Source organism: Pangasianodon hypophthalmus, chromosome 7 (assembly GCF_027358585.1).
Source record: "Pangasianodon hypophthalmus isolate fPanHyp1 chromosome 7, fPanHyp1.pri, whole genome shotgun sequence".
Lineage (NCBI taxonomy): Eukaryota > Metazoa > Chordata > Actinopteri > Siluriformes > Pangasiidae > Pangasianodon > Pangasianodon hypophthalmus.
In genome coordinates, this window is record NC_069716.1 from 25,436,989 (window position 1) to 25,455,087 (window position 18,099).

The window sequence follows — 18,099 nt, forward strand, 5'->3', positions numbered from 1 at the left end:
TTATGCAACATTTAACCAGAGCTGTGACTAATTTTGGATTAGTGGTCATGTGACTTCAACTCTTTTATATAAAAGTTGGTTTCTTCATGCACTGATGATGAGCTAGTCCAAAGTGCCAAAACTTTGTTTAATCAGCCAGGAACCCATTTCAATATTAAATAAATTTCATATGATCAAAGCACAGTTTTATTTAAGGAACATAAGCCATAATATTTAAATATTAGGCATGTTAGGCAAATATGTACCACCATAATTATTTAGTTGAGCCATTAGAAATGTTTCTTCCAAAACATTTCACTATACTTGTTTTAGCTTATTAGGTTTTAGATTAGAACATGAAAAATAAAAATAAATGAATAAAAAATAAATAGTGATGTTGGCTTATTCATTTCATGTGACCTTAGGCGTGTAATGATTATGTAATACCTAATTTGATATCAGTTGGTCTGCATTTTCACTTTTGATATCTAATAAAACACTTTTTTGTTATAAAACTTAAATCATTCATTATTTAGAGTGCACAGTTTTGTCAGAACCTTAAAGATAAATAATAACCACATAATAACCATGATTATAACTCCAACCACTGTTTTATCATCATCATCATCATCATCATCATCATCATTCAGCCTGTGCCTCCCTCCCTAATCTCCTCCAACGTTTATCTCTTCTGCCTGGCTTGTCACGTCCAGCCGAGTGTAAGCGTTTACTGTGTTAGCTGTTTGAGGTCAGAAAGCGTGCTGAACGCTCACCTCTGCACTTCTCCTCTTAGGAGTGTTTTGGTTTTTCCGCTGCACTCTGGTGCTCCGGGAAACCTCCAGAGGCCTTGAGCAGCAGCAGCGGCAAGCTGTGGCCAAGCAGCACACCGGTAAACAAGCCAAATCATCATCCTCTCCTTTCCTCTCTTCTGCTTATACTAATGTTCCTGACTACGATCTGTAATAACAGCACACACACACACTCATAAACCAGTCATTTAGCTCATTTGCTAGGGGAAGGCCACATGGAAGAACGCTCATTATCATTACTGCGGGAAATTATGTCACAACACGCTGAGCATGTAGTGAGTATCATGAGTAAGTGAAAAAAGTCTGAGTAAAGTGTTGGTTTAAGAAAAATAAGATTCTACTGATTAAGTAAGGAATAAAACATTCAGGGATGTACTGTTATAGGAAAATCATCACATGATGGGCTGGAGAAATGCACCCTGACATGAAGCAGATTTACTTTTACCACTGTAAAGTTGATTGTTTTCCAATAACAGCATCTCCTGAAGTGTTTTATTCTTTTTAATACCACAACAACAAGTCTCCACTTTCTGCGTTTTGTTACAGTCAGTAAGTTTTCTGCCATGGGAAAGTCTTCAGGACAGAAAGGTTCGTGCTTTCTAGGTTCTCAGTAACATAAGTGTGTTTTTTTTTGTCTTATTAACGTCAGAATGAGAAAAAAAGAGAGGCTGATGAGGAAAGAACCTCATATATAGCTGCTATAGAAACTTGTTTCATGGATGTTAAATGAATAACAAGTATGACTCGTTCATTAACAAATAAAAGATTTTTTGGTAAATCACTGTTGTATAAGAGGCATAAAACATGCTGGAATGTGTTATAGAAAAATAATCAACTTCAGGGTAGTTATAGTACCATCACACCTCCTTTCGTTGATCATTTTAACATCATGGCTTGTCATGTTTATTCCTGACATACTGTATGTTTTAACTGGTATTTGCCTGTTTATGACTGAAATTAATACATGCAGCATAATTGTAAATGTAAATTTAGTTTTGTTTGCTAGAACAGTTATTGTCCTTTTCTGTCTTTTATATGATTAAATTATTTTAAAGGTCACACACCCAATTAAATATAATATGTCCATGAGTATAATCACGAAACATCAACTCAAAAATGAAAGTGATTATTAAAGTTGCAAGCTTTTATTTAACACAGCAATAGAAAATGGTGGAATGTGTAGATCATATACTTGTTCCTAATTCCTCTTCAGGAATTAGGAACAAGTATACGAGAAAGAATGACGCTGTAATCTAATACCGTGTGTCACATGACTTTAAAGAAGTGATCGATTTTCAGTATGAGCATGAAAACAGGGAAATTAGTTCTTTTCCTGTTAGCGTGTTAATCGTATCTACATTTAGTACATGGGAACAAGAAAAGTCATGCGCACTGCTCTTACATCAGGTGAAAAAAAAAAAGTTAATGTTACATTTGTTTTTAAAAAAATTTTAAAAATTACCATTGTACTTAAGGGAAATGATCATAAGGTTACATGATGCTGTACATAAACAGTGTATTCCAAAATGCATCAGCTGTCATAAAGACTACATGTGTCTATTTTGATCTCAGGTTGACAGCCCCTTTATATCACTGTTTATGAACTGAATGAGAGCTGGTGGAAAACAAATGGCATGGTACAATTCAGAATCAGGGGCTTAATCCTAAACCACACACCGTACTACCGTACTAAATACGATACACAATACAACATCAACATCATTTCTCAGTGAAAAATCTACCTCTCAAGTTCCCCAGTGTCACAACAGACAAGCGCTCGTCCAATTTTGGGACATCGTGAGTTCGAATCCCGATGATGCCACAGCCACAGCTATATGGAGTCCAAGAGAGCAAAACCTGTGGTGGTCTCTGGATGGGAGCAATGGTAAACTCTCTCCTCTGTCAATCACAGAGACACAAGTGGATGGATGTAAGCTCATGTATGCAGAAGAGGGCAGATAGCACTTTCATCCAAAGGTATTACGCTGTCCTGTGATGCAATAGGCTGGCTTCATGTATCTTGAAGGAAGCATGTGTTAGCCTTCATCCTCCCCTGGGGTGTGGGAATTGGCAGATGACCAAATTAGGGAGAAAATGGGGACAAAATGTGATTTAACCCAAGTGTAATATATATATCTAGGAACTAGGGGTGGATAATAATTGTGTAATTGAACTTTGTTACTCTACTACTTTGTAAGAGGTGTACTTTACTTTAAGTATTATTGAAATGGAATACTTGTTTTTTTTACAAAAGTAAATCTACAAGAGAAAAATTTGTAAAAGTTTTCGAACATAAAGGCTGTTAAGCATTTATTAATCATTAGTTATCCAGCAAGCCAAGCGCTACCTAGCCCAAGTTAGCATACCAAACAAACAAATACATGTCTGGATTGTTATTTTTGATCAGCTATAATATTTACGTTTACTGTTGAATATTTGAGTGTGTTTGACTTTTACTAAGTAGAATAAGTCTAAGAAAAAGATTTTAACTTTTAATTGAGTAAAACTTTGACACAGTAACAACACTTTTCTACAGTTTCTCTGAACTGTTTTCACTCCTGCTGGGAACTGCTCTATGTTTTCTATTCACATTACTGACTAAGCTCAGTAATAATTTTGGCTGTGGATGGACGTGATGGCCATCAGCATGGCGTGTTTTTGGCATCTCTCTTCGTTTTCGTTCTCATGCAGACCCCTCTGCTGCCCTACCAGCCTGGCGTGCCAAGCAAACAAAAAGTTGTGACTTGCTTTTGTAAAGGGGCCAGCCTTTGTAAAAGAGGTCTAGACAGTCGATTACTTTCTCAACCAGGCTTTGTCTTGCAGCTCCTCGCGTGGGCCGATTTTAAACAACAGATGATGGTGTTTGCCAAGTGTCACAAAGCACACTCACGCGGTGCGCTTGTTTGCGGAGCAAACACGAGTTAAAACGCCATTTCAGAGTAAAGCAAGAGGAGCTTGGCATCTTTAAATCTTCCCTTTAAACAAACAAGTTCAGTTTGTGACAGTGGTAAAGACATGCTGAGTGCTGATCAGAGAGGATTTGTTTGCACAAAAGCAGCACTTGGGTGCTACTTAGGTGATGTATTTTACCTCAGCAGAGGGACATATAACCACCACCACCATTTATGTACCTTTCATTATAGCAATAATGTGTGCAGAGGTGGCAACATTTATGTTTTATCCATAGCATTTATCTAAGACACCTGAAAACTACACTATTCTGCTTTCAAATAATATTTGAAACACAAATAAAATTCACCAAACAGAAAAAGTAATTCACTGAAGGGGAAAGGACGCTGGACGTAAAAGAAACACGTTTTCATATGATACCACTTACTTTCACTTCAAATCAACTTTGCCTTGTGAATTCACAAATCATTGTCTTGTGAGCCAATAGGAAACAAGTGGGCAGGACTGTGGTCTCTGCACTGTAAAAAATGGAGGAGCTGCTAATTATTAATACAATATTGGCACCTCTGTGTATGCTAATGTGTGTTAACGTAGCATGTAGTTCAGAAGACTTAAAGAGGACGTGCATGTCGTCATCAACCAGAGCCTCCGCGTGTGTGTGTGTGTGTGTGTGTGTGTGTAAACCCCTCTCCCTTTTAACACTTGTGCAATGAAAAGTCAGCAGGAAGTAACTTACTTAGCTTCTCTCATGAGGGCTAACGAGCCTCCGTTATTTTCCATATTCCATTTGACGGAGTTAAATATTAATCTTCTGCAGTATTAATGTGCCAGGGCTCATCAGTGGTGTGCATTGTGAAAGCAGGACTTTTCACAATGTACTATGTATATTGACAATATTTACCAGGAAAAAATAAAGTGTGGGGCTTTGGGCAATTCTTCCACTAGCCTATCACATCTTGAATCACAGAACAAAAAAGGGAGTGGCTTGGAACAGATAATGGACAGATACAACATGGCTAATGATGATGGTGGGACAGACTTTCTGTCTCTCTCTTAGAACTGAAATTGTTAATGAACTGTGTGTTGAAATGAAAAATACATGCAGTACAGTGAAAGCCAAAGTCAGGAATCATTCATCTTCAGTAAGCATTTTATCACAATCAGGGTCTCAGTGGATCCAAAGTCTATCCGTGGAATACTGTGTGTGTGGTGGGAATACACCCTCAATGGGATGCCAGTCCATCGCAGGACACCATGAACACACATTCACACACTTAACACACATTCACGTAATTTAGAGACACCAGTCCACCTACTTCATGTTTTTGAGATGGTCCTGTGCAACTAGTATACAGTAAATTAGTACATAGTGGGTCAAAGTAAACAATTTAAGACTTAAAAATCAGTAAATAGTATTCTAATTGATGCTGGCATTAAGTCAAACCCTTTTGTTCTGTGTTAATAAACATGTTACTGTTCATTATTTCTTTAATATATATATATATATATATATATATATATATATATATATATATATATATATATATATATAATTTTCATGTCTGTGTTTGCAAAGTTAGAGTTGATTCTCATTTTTTTTAGCCTGTAGTGTATGTGTGCATCTGTGAACCTGATCTCATGCAAAGGGTTCATAAAAATTGACCTAGCGAGGAATATTTTTGGATTTCATACAAAAAAAAAAAAATAAAAATACAACCACAAACTTCATCCACAACCCTAACCATAATCTTCAAAATTTTCATACAACTTGAGTCATGCAAAAAAATTATTTAAAAAAGTACTAGATCATACCATGAAAGAATGCCTTACATGATGTTTTTTCAAACATACACTTCTGTTTGTACCTGTTCTAATTAGGCAGCATTTTAATGGAAACCTGGCACGATTTAACTTTATTAGACATCATCATTGCTACAGTTTGTGGCCCTATCCACATGTATAAGTATATTTTTGAAAATGTAATGTTTATCCCTTTGTTTAAAAAAAAATGCAAAAATATTTCATACTAGCTGTGAATATGTCTGTATTGTTATGTGTAGTCTTGAAGAGAGACAAGCAAGTAATATGAACTTTGGTGGACATGATAATAAAGTGACATGACACCAACATAATCAAAAGCTTATTCATTCCGCTTTAGTAACTGCTTTATTCTGGTCAGGGTCACAGTTGGCCAAAAGTTCTAAAACGAAAAATGGCAAATAACGATTCATATGCAGGCGACATGACGGTGTAATAATAGAACGAACCGAAATTAAACTGCAAACATTATCAAATAAGAAATTACAGACCACAAAGTTAACAACTTGATCAGCAGCTGTGATAAATGTCCTAGTGCGTTCATAACACCTGCAAAACAGCAATAGGCACGCTCGTGGTGACACTGTGATGTCAGCGTTTATAAAAACATCTGTTTTTCAAGTCCATATGAAAACAGTGAAAAGGGGTTTCGAAAAACCTTTAGAAAAACCTTAGAGAAGAAGGTTCATTTATCACCCTAAAGTGTTTTTGGTTTTGTTCATCTGAAGAAATTCTTAAATGTTCTATATAGAAACCAAAACAGTGAGAATCCTTTCTAAAATGTTCCAACTAGAGCCACTTTTAGGAAGCTAGAACACTTAACCATGTGAAGAACCTCTCCATAATGTTGACTCACAGTTGATGACTAGCATTTCAGCATCGATAACTGTAAAGGTAATTGCGATGATTTGATGAAATCATGTTCCACATATTTTTGTGTCACTAATTTTCAGCACATTCATAATGTGGATATATGACGATCAACTTTGGCTATCCTCTATAGGTTAGCAAGAACAATTGAGTCCAAACGCATATGTGCGTGCGTATGTTGTTTTTCTGGACGGCTGTTTTGCGAGTGGATGTCGCTGTACATTGGGGTCAAGGGGCGATGGAGATGAAGAGTCAGCTGGAGAGGCATATGGACGTGTTTGGCTCAGAGCACGGACACACTGCGCACGGCTCCGGCTCCAAATGCACCCACAACTGTGCTATAGGCAGGAGGCATGGGGAAGCCCTGCACTGAGCGCGCTCCGAGGACCCGGGACGGCGCCCCGAGCAGATGCTTTAAATGACAAAACATCCTGGAGCTCAGTACTAATCATGAAAAAAAATTTAATTTAAAAACACAAACAATTGGCTGTGTTGTGTAACATAAACAAAATTCGAAGTCTTTCCAAAAAGATGTTGATTTCTGTTTAGCCCCTTTTACTCCTGGTTTATTATTAAGTTCTTTATTTTAAAGTGTATTATTCAGTTATGCATTCTGGGTAATATGATGTTCTAAATTTTAAACACTTTAGGGTTTTGGTTAGCATGTAGCTCTTGTAACAACTGAAGCAAGTGTAATAATTAACAGCTTGAAGTTTCAAAAGTTTCTTGAATAGGCCTTAATAAACACCTGTGTATCAAGTTGACCTGGTGAACTGTAGTGGTGAAAGGAGAGCCCTTAACTAGACACACTAATAATGAAAAGGAAAAAAAAAAAAAAAAACCTTGTGGCTCTTGAGGCATGAATGTTTCATGAGCTGTGCTGCTGCAGCGCTATGCTGCTGAAAGCCTGCATCTCAGCCTCTACTGCCATAATTCACCTTAAAGTTTAATCATAGCTCATTTATGAGTTGTGTGTGTGTGTGTGTGTGTGTGTGTGTGCGTGGATACGGGAGTGTGTGTTGTTGGAGGGACCTTGTGTAACATCTTATATGAGAGAAACAGAGCGGGCATATGTGTGTGTGTCTGTGTATGTGTGTGTTGTTGGAGGGACCTTGTGTAATATCTTATATGAGAGAAACAGAGCAAGCATGTGTGTGTGTTCAAGAGGGCAGTTGGGTGGTATACGAACATGCCCGAGTGTGTGTGTGTGTGTGTTTGTGTGCAGAATAGCCAGCCACATGGCGGGCTGAGCGTGGTGTGCTTTGGGCAGGGCCGTATGGAGGGGGGGGTTGGGGGCAGCAGCCTGCACACACAGAGTAACAGTGGGGAGACCAGAGCGCTCGGCATGCTGGGTAGAAGCCAGCACGTCCAGACCCACACACACAATTTCTTACTTTCCTTTTTTCTCCCTGTCTTTCATTTGTAAATTAATAAATAATGGTGGATCAGGTGTACAAATATTCATTTGTACATGATAAAGCCATAGTACAAGCCTCAGACCAACCCTTTACTCTGATTTTGAGCTCATGCCTACTGTACTATGTTTTAGGGTGCCAATATTTACGATATGTATGTAAAAATACATAAAACATACAGAAATCTGTGTTATTTAGTCTGTCTTTACTGAGGTAAGATCAAATAAAAGCCACTCGTGGCATTCACAAATTTTGCGATTGATGTCTGTCTGGAACTATGGAAAGCTCCCGATTTATGCTAAGTGTAATTCCAGTGTAATTTTATCCAAAAAGAGTCTTTCTTCATAATTTAGCAACACATCTGAGGAAATTGTTGACATTTCCTAAGGTTTTGCCTCAATTCCGCTGTCATTCTTCCTTTACAATGTCCATATAAATGATTTCATGTCAATGTGCTAGCTAGCACATTTATTAGCCATGGATATTAGCTAGGTTCTTCTCAGCATTCATGCGTCTAACAACTTTAACCGCTTGAACAGAGAGTGTATCGTGTGTTCACATTTCGAAAGCACCATTAGTCAATGTGAATTCCAGATTTAGAATAACCACACATGAACTCACATCAGAGCTAAATATTATTTGTTGTCTAGCAAGGTTTTTCCCACTGCATCTCTCACAATGTCTTTTCTATGTGTGTGTTGTGGTGAATTTCGGTTTAGTCAGGCTTAACCTCACCACCCATCCTCATTCCATGACTCGATGCTTTCTTTTCTCCCCCAAACCCATCTCTCTCTTTTTACGAAACCCTCCAGCTTGGGGCTAGCGATACCCCATCACACTGCCCCAGCTCGGACCGTGCTTTAAAGTAGGACAAAAACATTTTTTGTCATGAAAATTGCATTAGGCCGGGGCAACAAACATGGATCAGGGAGAAAAAGAGGAGCCATGTGAAATATTGAAAAGGGTGAATAATTCAAGGTGCTCGTTCATGTGTTAAGAACAGGATTTTTGGAGGCCGTGTTGGGGGGGAAGCCGACCCTCCTCTCCCATCTGCAGGCCGACGTGTCTCTCGTCTGGAGAGGAATAGGATTAACGCCGGTCAGGCCTCTCCACGCCACCTCACGGTGAGAAAAGATGGACAAATGGCTGGACAAATGAGTGAGTGAGTGAGCGAGTGAGTGAGTGAGTGTACACATAGCTGCCAGTATATCTTTACAATTACCTGATTATCATGTCTTACGATATTCCAATATTTTTCTTACGATATTACCAATAAGTAAGGAATACAACACTTGGGGGCGTGCAGTTCTAGAAAAATAATCAAGAACTATAATCCATGAGTTGCTCTTAGAGTTTTATTCCTCTTATACCACAGCACTTATACCAATAATTACACATACATACTTTTTATCCATTTTTAGTTACACTGAATCTTATGGAACATCCACAAATCAAGTTAGTTCTTGTTATCACGATAAAAAGCCATTTCTCACAGCCTCTCTTTTTCTCTCTGCTTACGTTAATAAACCAAAAAAAAATATTAGGTTGTCATATTACAGAGAAACCGCAAAGTGCAAACTTCACTATGAGGAAAATTTTCCAGCATCTGAAAACTTGCTTCAAAGTACTGACGCTGGAGGATCCTATGAAAATCGTTAAATAAATATCTTTTTTATAGAAAACTTCACCATGTCGATAGCACTTGAACAAAACTAGAACGAGTGCATTAGCATTAATATAAACCTGTGATTTGTCTAACAACCACAACGACTGTCAGAGCTGCTGTTAAAGAAAATTAATCAACACCTTCTGACTAATCAGATTTAAGAATTCAACAGCACTGTGGTATAAATAGAATTAATCCATTCATATATATATATATATATATATATATATATATATATATATATGAGAATCCGTCTTATGCCTTGCGTCACTTGCTTTTGAACAATCTCTCATACATTTATTCGTTACTCTTTCTCTTTCTATTTCTCTTATTTATTCGTGAATTTCTTATTTGTGTTTGGTCTGACTGCTACTTATACAATGTAATCTACTATACATTGTGATATTTAGCGCACAATGCACAAATTAAACCACAATGTAAGAAAAGAAGATAGAAAAAATGTTTATAAAATAAATGTAACAAACTTTGATCTGTACATTGTAGCAGAATGTATTTAAAAATTTGGAATGTAGCAATCTGATAAAGCTTCAGAGATTTAATCAAACAACTGGTGAAATTATAAAATAAATTAAATAATTAAAAAGTTACAGTATATCATCCAGTCAGCTGCATGGTTAATATAATGGCATTATGTGATGCCTGTACCTGTGATATGGATGGAAAAGTATATTGTGATAGTAATTATTATGATTTATATTGTTATTATCAGCTACCCTAGTTGGACCAACTAAAAATCTTTTTCAGCAATCCCGTCCTCACTCTTCCAGGCTTGCCAAGGGACTTTAGTCCCACTGTTTTGTTAGTGCAGTGGTGTTTTGCTGATGGTGGCACTTTTGTGGCCGAGCGACACCTGCAACACAGTGTAACTCTCTCTCTCTCTCTCTCTCTCTCACTCACTCTCTCTCCCAGTCCATTTGCCTTCTTTTTCAGCCACCCTCCTTCCCCTTGCTCTTATTATCCACTAAAATAACTGTAAATAACATTCAGAGACGACCTATTGATTTTTTTCCTCTTTTCCCGTGGGTCTGTGTTTGTGAAAGCTGCTGACCCCCCCAGCCGAAAGTCTGCTGCCTCTCCACTCGTCCTTTCTGGAGCGAATCAAAGTGTGTGTGTGTGTGTGTGTGTGTGTGTGTTGGGGGGGGTGGTAGTGGGGGTGAGGGGGCTTTTCTCTGCTCCTCTCTTTTCTCTGGCTCCTCTCGCTCACAAAAAAGTGCATTATGGGCTCGGAGGGAGACATGGTAACTGCTTGCGTGCTGTCAGGACACATTAGTGCGACAGGAGTCAATCAGACGTTCAACTCTGCAGCACGGCTCAGGGGAATTTACAGAACGCCACACCAACTCTCCCCCATCCACCCATTCCTGCTTTCTCTCTCTCTCTCTCTCTCTGGCTCTCTCTCTCTCTCTCTCTGGCTCTCTCTCTCACATACACACACACACACACACACACACAAAACACACAGTTGTCGCTTCAGTCTCCCAGCCTTCCACTCCTCCATCTTTTAAGTCCCACAATGAATATATTAATGATATTGACATTGTGCATGTGATGTGTGTTGTGTTTGTGTGTCTGAGAGTGTACAGCTCATTGGTCTTTTTTTTGCCTGGTTTGGCTTAGAAACAAGGTTGTGTGAGACTTTAAGAGTGTGTGTGTCTGTGAGTGTGGCATACTCCTTCTCTGTTTATGCATAAAATCATGGTGCTGCATTACATCATAAGTATTGGACACTTATGAAGTCATCCCTCGTTCCTTAACATGCCGCTTTACAGTGAACATTATTATTGTGAGCATAAAATCAATATCACTTTTAAGTTGTCCACATTGGTATTTATTTCACTGATTTCAATTTGTGCCATTATTATTATTATTATTATTATTATTATTATTAATTTAATTTTTTTCACCATGTATTCATTATTAATACCATACTTTTTTTTTTTTGAAAACATGAAAGTTTAGAGATTATTTTATTTTATTTTAATTTATGTTTGATTACTATTTACTGGCTACTGACTATTAAATAAGATTTAAAATAAAATGAAATAAGTGTTCCATTAAATCCCAAAAATATTTGCATTTAAATACTTATTCATGCTAACGGAGCTCTAATGGATCTCAAGTCTTTTATTAAAGGCATGTTCACTTGTTTGTTGAAGACTGTAAGTTATTGTAAATCGAGATTTGTCTAGTATCAGCTTTAACTCAGATATATGTTGTGTGCTACATGTGTCTTATTAGAGTGATCAAAAGCTGAATTTTTTCCCAGTTACATCTACAGGGTGTCTGAAAAGTCAGAAACCAATGACAGTAAGGAACAAATCAATATAAAAATAAGTGTGAATGAATAAAGAAAGAAAGAATAAATACAAAATCAGGTATATTTACTTTGACTCCCAGTGGTTCCTGGCTTTTCAGACAATCTGTAGATTATTTATCACAAATATTCATACTCAAAAAACATCAAAACCACTACATGCAGTGAGTGTGTGATTTCAGACACAACTTGCTGAAAGACTTTTCCAGGTAGAGTTAGGTCTTTTCTAATAAAATAAAAAAAAAAAAAAACATAACCAGTTCTCAGTTCACTTCTAATTATTTATTACTTAGATTTTCTAAGTCTAGGATTTTCTTGAAGTTTAACCAAAAATGTTAATAAAGTAAGTAAATATTTATATATTAAACTCATTTAAAACAAGTTGCATTGACCAAAATGCTGTACATTGAATAAAATGGTATAAGAAATAAAACAGCAATAAGAAATATATGAAAAAAATAAATAAATAAAACCCATAAATAAGATAGCCAGACAAACAAATACCAGCACACACCAAAAAAATCTAAATATCAAACTCAAATTCAAATATCTCATGTATCATATATCCATTCAGTTTATACAGTATGTGAAACAAGTTCCCCAAAACACTCCAAATACACATGATGTCACTAATAAGACCATGTATGTGCAGTCCATCTGAAAGGTCACATGACCAGACTGAAAGGTCACATGACCACACAGACACTTTGCAGCTCAATTTGTCACATCTGTAATGCTGAAGTGATCGATGTGATCGATGAGCCATTTCAATTTACCATATTGCAAAATAATTGGTACCTTTTTTCTGGTACTGTGAATTACAGTTGCATAGTTCTAGGCATTAGTGCTGTGTGTGTGTGTGTGTGTGTGTCTTTCTCAGTGCTCCTGAGCTGCAGAGGTGGAGAGCTGGCCTCAGTGTCACATGCTATCAGGCTGAGGAAATCTGGAGGGATCTCAGTCTGTCTCTCCTCTTTCTTTCTTCTCCTCTGTCACTTTTCTCACTCTGTCCTGCACTTCATCTCTTGCTCCCTTTATGTTCTGCTTTTTTTTGAATGCTGCTTCCTATTTTTAACAGCACAGAAAGAGTGAGGGAGAAAGAGAGAGAGAGAGAGAGAGAGAGAGAGAGAGAGAGAGAGAGAGAGGAGCACTATTATTGGTGTGGCAACTCTCTCCTCTTTTCTCTCTCCTCCCTCCCACTGACCTCATTTTCCCCTTCCTCCTTCCCTCTCTCTCTCTCTCTCTCTCTCTCTCTCCCTCTCTCTTGCTCTCTCTCTCTGTCTCTCTCTTCCTCTCTTTCTCTCCACCCCTCTACCCCCAGCCCTGTTTTGGTAGCTGCCCACTGGTGCAGTTAATAAAATAAAGACGCATGAGGCGTGCCATGGGCCGCGTGCAAGGTGATAGCCTGATATGCTTACTATAAATACTGAGGAGGAAACACACACTCTCTGTGTCAGACACATGCACACACAAGTGAACACACAAAAGTGTGTGTGCGTGTGTGTGAGAGAGAGGGAGAGAGAGAGAGACAGAGAAAGAGACGTGCCAGAGATGTCACTAAAGAGCCAGGAATCCAGTTATTTATTCATTTTTTTGTCTGGCAAGAACTGCTGTTTGTCTTGTTCTGCTTAGTTGCATGTGCATAATCATGTCTTTGCCTCATTGCTTCAAGTGTCAAACATTCTGCATGACAAGTGTGTGTGTGTGTATGTGTGTGTGTGTGGAAGGGGTTTCTTCGCTTCGTAGGAGTCCCTCCTGAACAAGTCGAGTTCCCCCATCTGGGCTGGCAAGACTCTGTTCTGTTGTCTCTAATTTTCTTTTGTCTTCTGGAACGGTCTCTCCATGCAAAAGACACACACACACACACACACACATACACACACACACACAGCTCCTTTGGCCGACCTGACAAACAAAGCTTACAGCAGCGCCTTTAAGTTTAATATTGAACATAGTACTGTGCCAGGGCTGGCTGTTTGTGCATGTGTGTGTGTGTGTGTGTGTGTGTGTGTGTGTTTGTGTGTAGCAAAACAAACATGTTGAATACACTCCCTCTGCATTTACACACACACAGGCCTTTCATCGGTTTGTTAACCCTCTTCTTCTGAGGCAACAGCAAAAATATTGGGTCAGAGGTCACAAGGGTAATGACTGGAATATAAGCAGATAGATAGATAGATTTACATTATTGCTTTTCAATGATATTGATTTATATGAATATATCCTTTAGTATTATTTTTTATTCCATCCACAAACTTGAAACGGACTTGTGTTATTATAATTTCAATGTGAATGCTCAAGCTGAGTGGCTATTATATAAAAAAACAAACATTTTTCCTTGACTGCTGCTGAGACGCTCCTGAAAGTTGGACATCCGCCTCATCAGCTCTGCATTATGAGGTTTAATGGCTCGTAAATATCTGGTTAGAGTTTCAAGAGGCCAAACTCTCAAACTCTTGCCGATTTGTTTGCCCGCTCCTCCTTGCTGTAAAGGGGGCGACGGGTTGAGTTCGTTCGGCCCAATTGTATTCACTCTCAATCAGTAATCTCTCTTTTATTGTAGCATTAAGGGCTTTGGATGGCTCCTGAGATTGTGTGGGTGGTCAGGGGTAGCATCTTAAAAGCTGGGGTTTCTCCATGGCACCTTTTTTTTTTGGGATGGGGGGGTGGGGGTGGTGGTGTTTGGGGGGGCATAGCTGTCCCTGATTGAGTCCCCTAGACTGGAGCGGCCGAGCGCGAAAGATCAAACGTGCCAGGACACAGGAGGCTCCCTTCAGTGACGTGGTAGTTATCAATGTAGCCGAGACGAGATAATGGGGCGCGCGCGAAACCAAAGGCCAGCACTGACGACTCCGACCCATTTGATCGTCCTCAGGGAGCAAAGAGGCTTAAGGCTGGGCCCCGTTTCACATAAGAATGGGCTTCTATTCGTGCGTAATTAGCATACTCTCTCTCTCTCTCTTCACACCCTCCTCCTTCTTTTCACTTGCTGGTGGCTGTATTGGCTTGGCACTACTTTGGTGTTTGGGACTTCACCCTCAAATGACTGCCTTGGCCCTGCACTGACCTGATGGCCTCTTGAGCTGACCACTTGATTAACAGACTTTATGTCCACCTCTTGAAGACCAGCCTCCTGCCACCGGTGGAGCCATACTAACCCTACAAACCTTCAAAACTTGTGGTCTGATGCTCTGTTTAAATGCATTTCAGTACAAATATGAATGTTTTGCTTGAGCCATCTCTGTATGGTGCAGTGTCCAACCTGGTAGGGTTGTCATTTAGCAATTAACAAACATTATAATCTTAATGTATTTAAAGAGTCATTTTGTTCCTGTTACATCCTGGATAGAAGCACTAAACTTCTATAAAAGTTCACTAAAGCACTAAACAAAAGTTTCCTCTTTGGTTTTGGCCATAAAATGAACCTCCATTACTTCCATGATATAGAAGCTTTTTACTGGTTTACAGTGCATAGTAATTCTATGACTTATTGTCTGTTGTCTTAAACAGGTCATTTAATTCTCCCTAATGTTATAAACATGACCTTCTGTCTCCTGCTGAATTTTATGATGCATCGTTAGCCACTGAATGAAAAAGCTCTACTAGGATTAATGGTTTACCAAATGACTTATTAAGTGGTGTTGCTTTAGGAGTCACAGTGAACCTTATGCTAAGTTAGTTCCTCTTAGCATGGTTCTGTTTTTTTGTCTCACTTATTCTTTATTTATCTATAAATCTAGCTAGTTACGGTAAATCTCAGATGCTTAAGGGTTCTTTGGTTTGTCTCTCTACTGGAACCCATAAAAATTTTCTATGTTGAATAGAAAGACACAAAAAAAAAAATTTACCAAGAAACCTTTTTTCTAGAAGTATAAAAATGAAAAACTATCTATTTGTATATTTCTTTTGTCATTACACTGACATGATAACCCTTAATTTCTTCAGTTGTTGGGTAATAATGCACTGAAATTTTTATTTATTTATTTTTCCTTATTACAATAGTGCCATGAAGGTCATTATGGACGTGTCTTAGCTAAAACATGTCATTTATAGAACTCATAGCATTATAACTTATTTTGGAAGATAAATAATGGATAAATAATGAATGTTTAATGAATCAGTTATATTGGCATATATTCTACAGAGAATCAATCTTAGCTATTTAAATATCTATTTAATGTTATAAGTATTTCAGGAGAAATGTCAGCTAACAGGAAATGTTATTCGAGTGATCAGTAAGTATCCAACAGGTTCAACGAAGATTAAGGCATAGCGTTCCAAAAATAACATTCCTGCAATGTTTTAAAAACATCTGCTGTAATAATGGTTTGCTTTGTAATTTTCTCACACAATGATTCCAGTTAGACAAAAAAAAAATCTAATGTGGAATTAGTCTTAAAAATGTTGCAGTAATATTGTAGGAATGCTCATAAACTTTATATGAAAATGGATTTCTTGGAAAAGTGGTTTCTTTAAACCAAAAGGTCCTACAACCTTAGGAGAACAAATGTTCTCCTAAACCTAAAATTGTTCTTTAGGTTCTCTTATTGAGTAATTTTATACTACTTTCTTCCGCATACATGCACCTGACTTGATATTTTTATTTAAGCCATTGGGTAAACACCTCTCTAAAATGCTTGCCCCAAGTGTGTTGGGAATCAAAATGCTAAAAAAGAATCCCCTTTCTAATCCCATCATGTACAGAAAAAGAGCGTAGGAATCTTAATGAGCGAGAGATAAAGAGGCCCATTTGACTAAATGATTGTCCCGAATCTGAGGGTATAATCCTCAATTGGGCCAATTAGTGTGAGCACGGGTTCTCCACGTACAGACAGGCTAGCTGATTAGAGCTGACAGCGCACTGGTTCTCATTGCTGCAATGCCAGGTATGATGGAGCCACTTCAAAGCGCCTGCAGGCATGGGCAGAGGCGAAGGACCGGAGGCCGAGTCTGCTAATCTCCCTCCCGCCAAAGCCACAGCGTTCCTGAGCGCTCACAAAAAAACAGCTTTGGGCCCACAATCAGGGGCATTAAGAACTCCAGTCAGGCCCATCGCCTTTGATTCTCTCACCAGTTCACTGAGAAGATGCTCACGTGTCTTGGCGTATGTTTTTAGAGGGTAGTGCCCATGGTTATGTGAGTGAAATGGAGGAAATGCTCAAGTTTAACCTTTCACTTGTTTGGTTTGAGTTTGGTTGTGATGAAATAGTTAAAAAGGAAAATTTACTAATGAGAATTATATCCTGAAGCGTTTATTCCTCGTATACCGCAGCAGGTTTTCAGCCATTTTATCACTTAAAGAATGACATTATACTTTTTATCCATTTATAGTTGTGGAACATTTGCAAATCATGTTAATTCTTGTTATCATTTAAGTTATAGCAGCTATAAACAGTTGTTCCCTCACCAGACTCCCTTTTTTCTGTCTTGAAGAAATGAGACACAACGAAATAAGTGTTGTGACTAAGTGAAATAAGACAAATACAAATACGACACATAAGTTTTAAAAAAAAAAACACACACACATAACGTGTCATGTTTCTGAGAAACTGGAAAGTACAAACTCCTCAGGCCTGAAAACGTACTGACTGTTACAAAGCACTGACACTGGAGACGCCCTCCAAAAAATGTTTGATAAACGTCTCCTTACAGTTATAGATTTATTACTGTTATAGAAAAATGAATCAACAGCTTCTGACCAATTAGATTTGAGAATTCGACAATGCTGTGGTATAAAGCAACAAAATTGTTTTATTGTCCAGTTATCTACATCCTGCAAAATTGAAAAAATGAAAAAATACCAATTTCACAGTGACTCATGGAAAAATTTAATTAGTTTGGGATTTCAAGGTGACACAAGATTGACAGTTCCAGTATGTGAGCGAGGTCAGTCTGAGGCTTTTTTTTCTGCTAAAGGCAATCGTGCATGCTCAGTGCTAATTGCTGAATTCTTGTGGGATCTTGCCTGAAGGCACTTACATGGAAGTGCTGCATCAGTCATCCTCTCTGTTGCTGTTTTAAAGACTTTTAATTAGGGCTTGTTTTAGAGCTGTATACTCTGTCAGTCAAACGGAGGAGAAAGACAGTCATGGGTGACTCTACCGAAGACACCATAGCATTAGGATTGTCTTTACATGTAAAACAGAGCCTGTTAAAATGCCCTTTTTGTACAAGGTAATGGTGATTCTGCTAATAGTAAAGGTGGCTAAATCTGTTAACAGATTCAACTGTGAAACTCTTAGCCAGCTGGCTAACTTTCATGGGGAAAACTTGCTGCTTATGTAAGGCTCTATACATGTT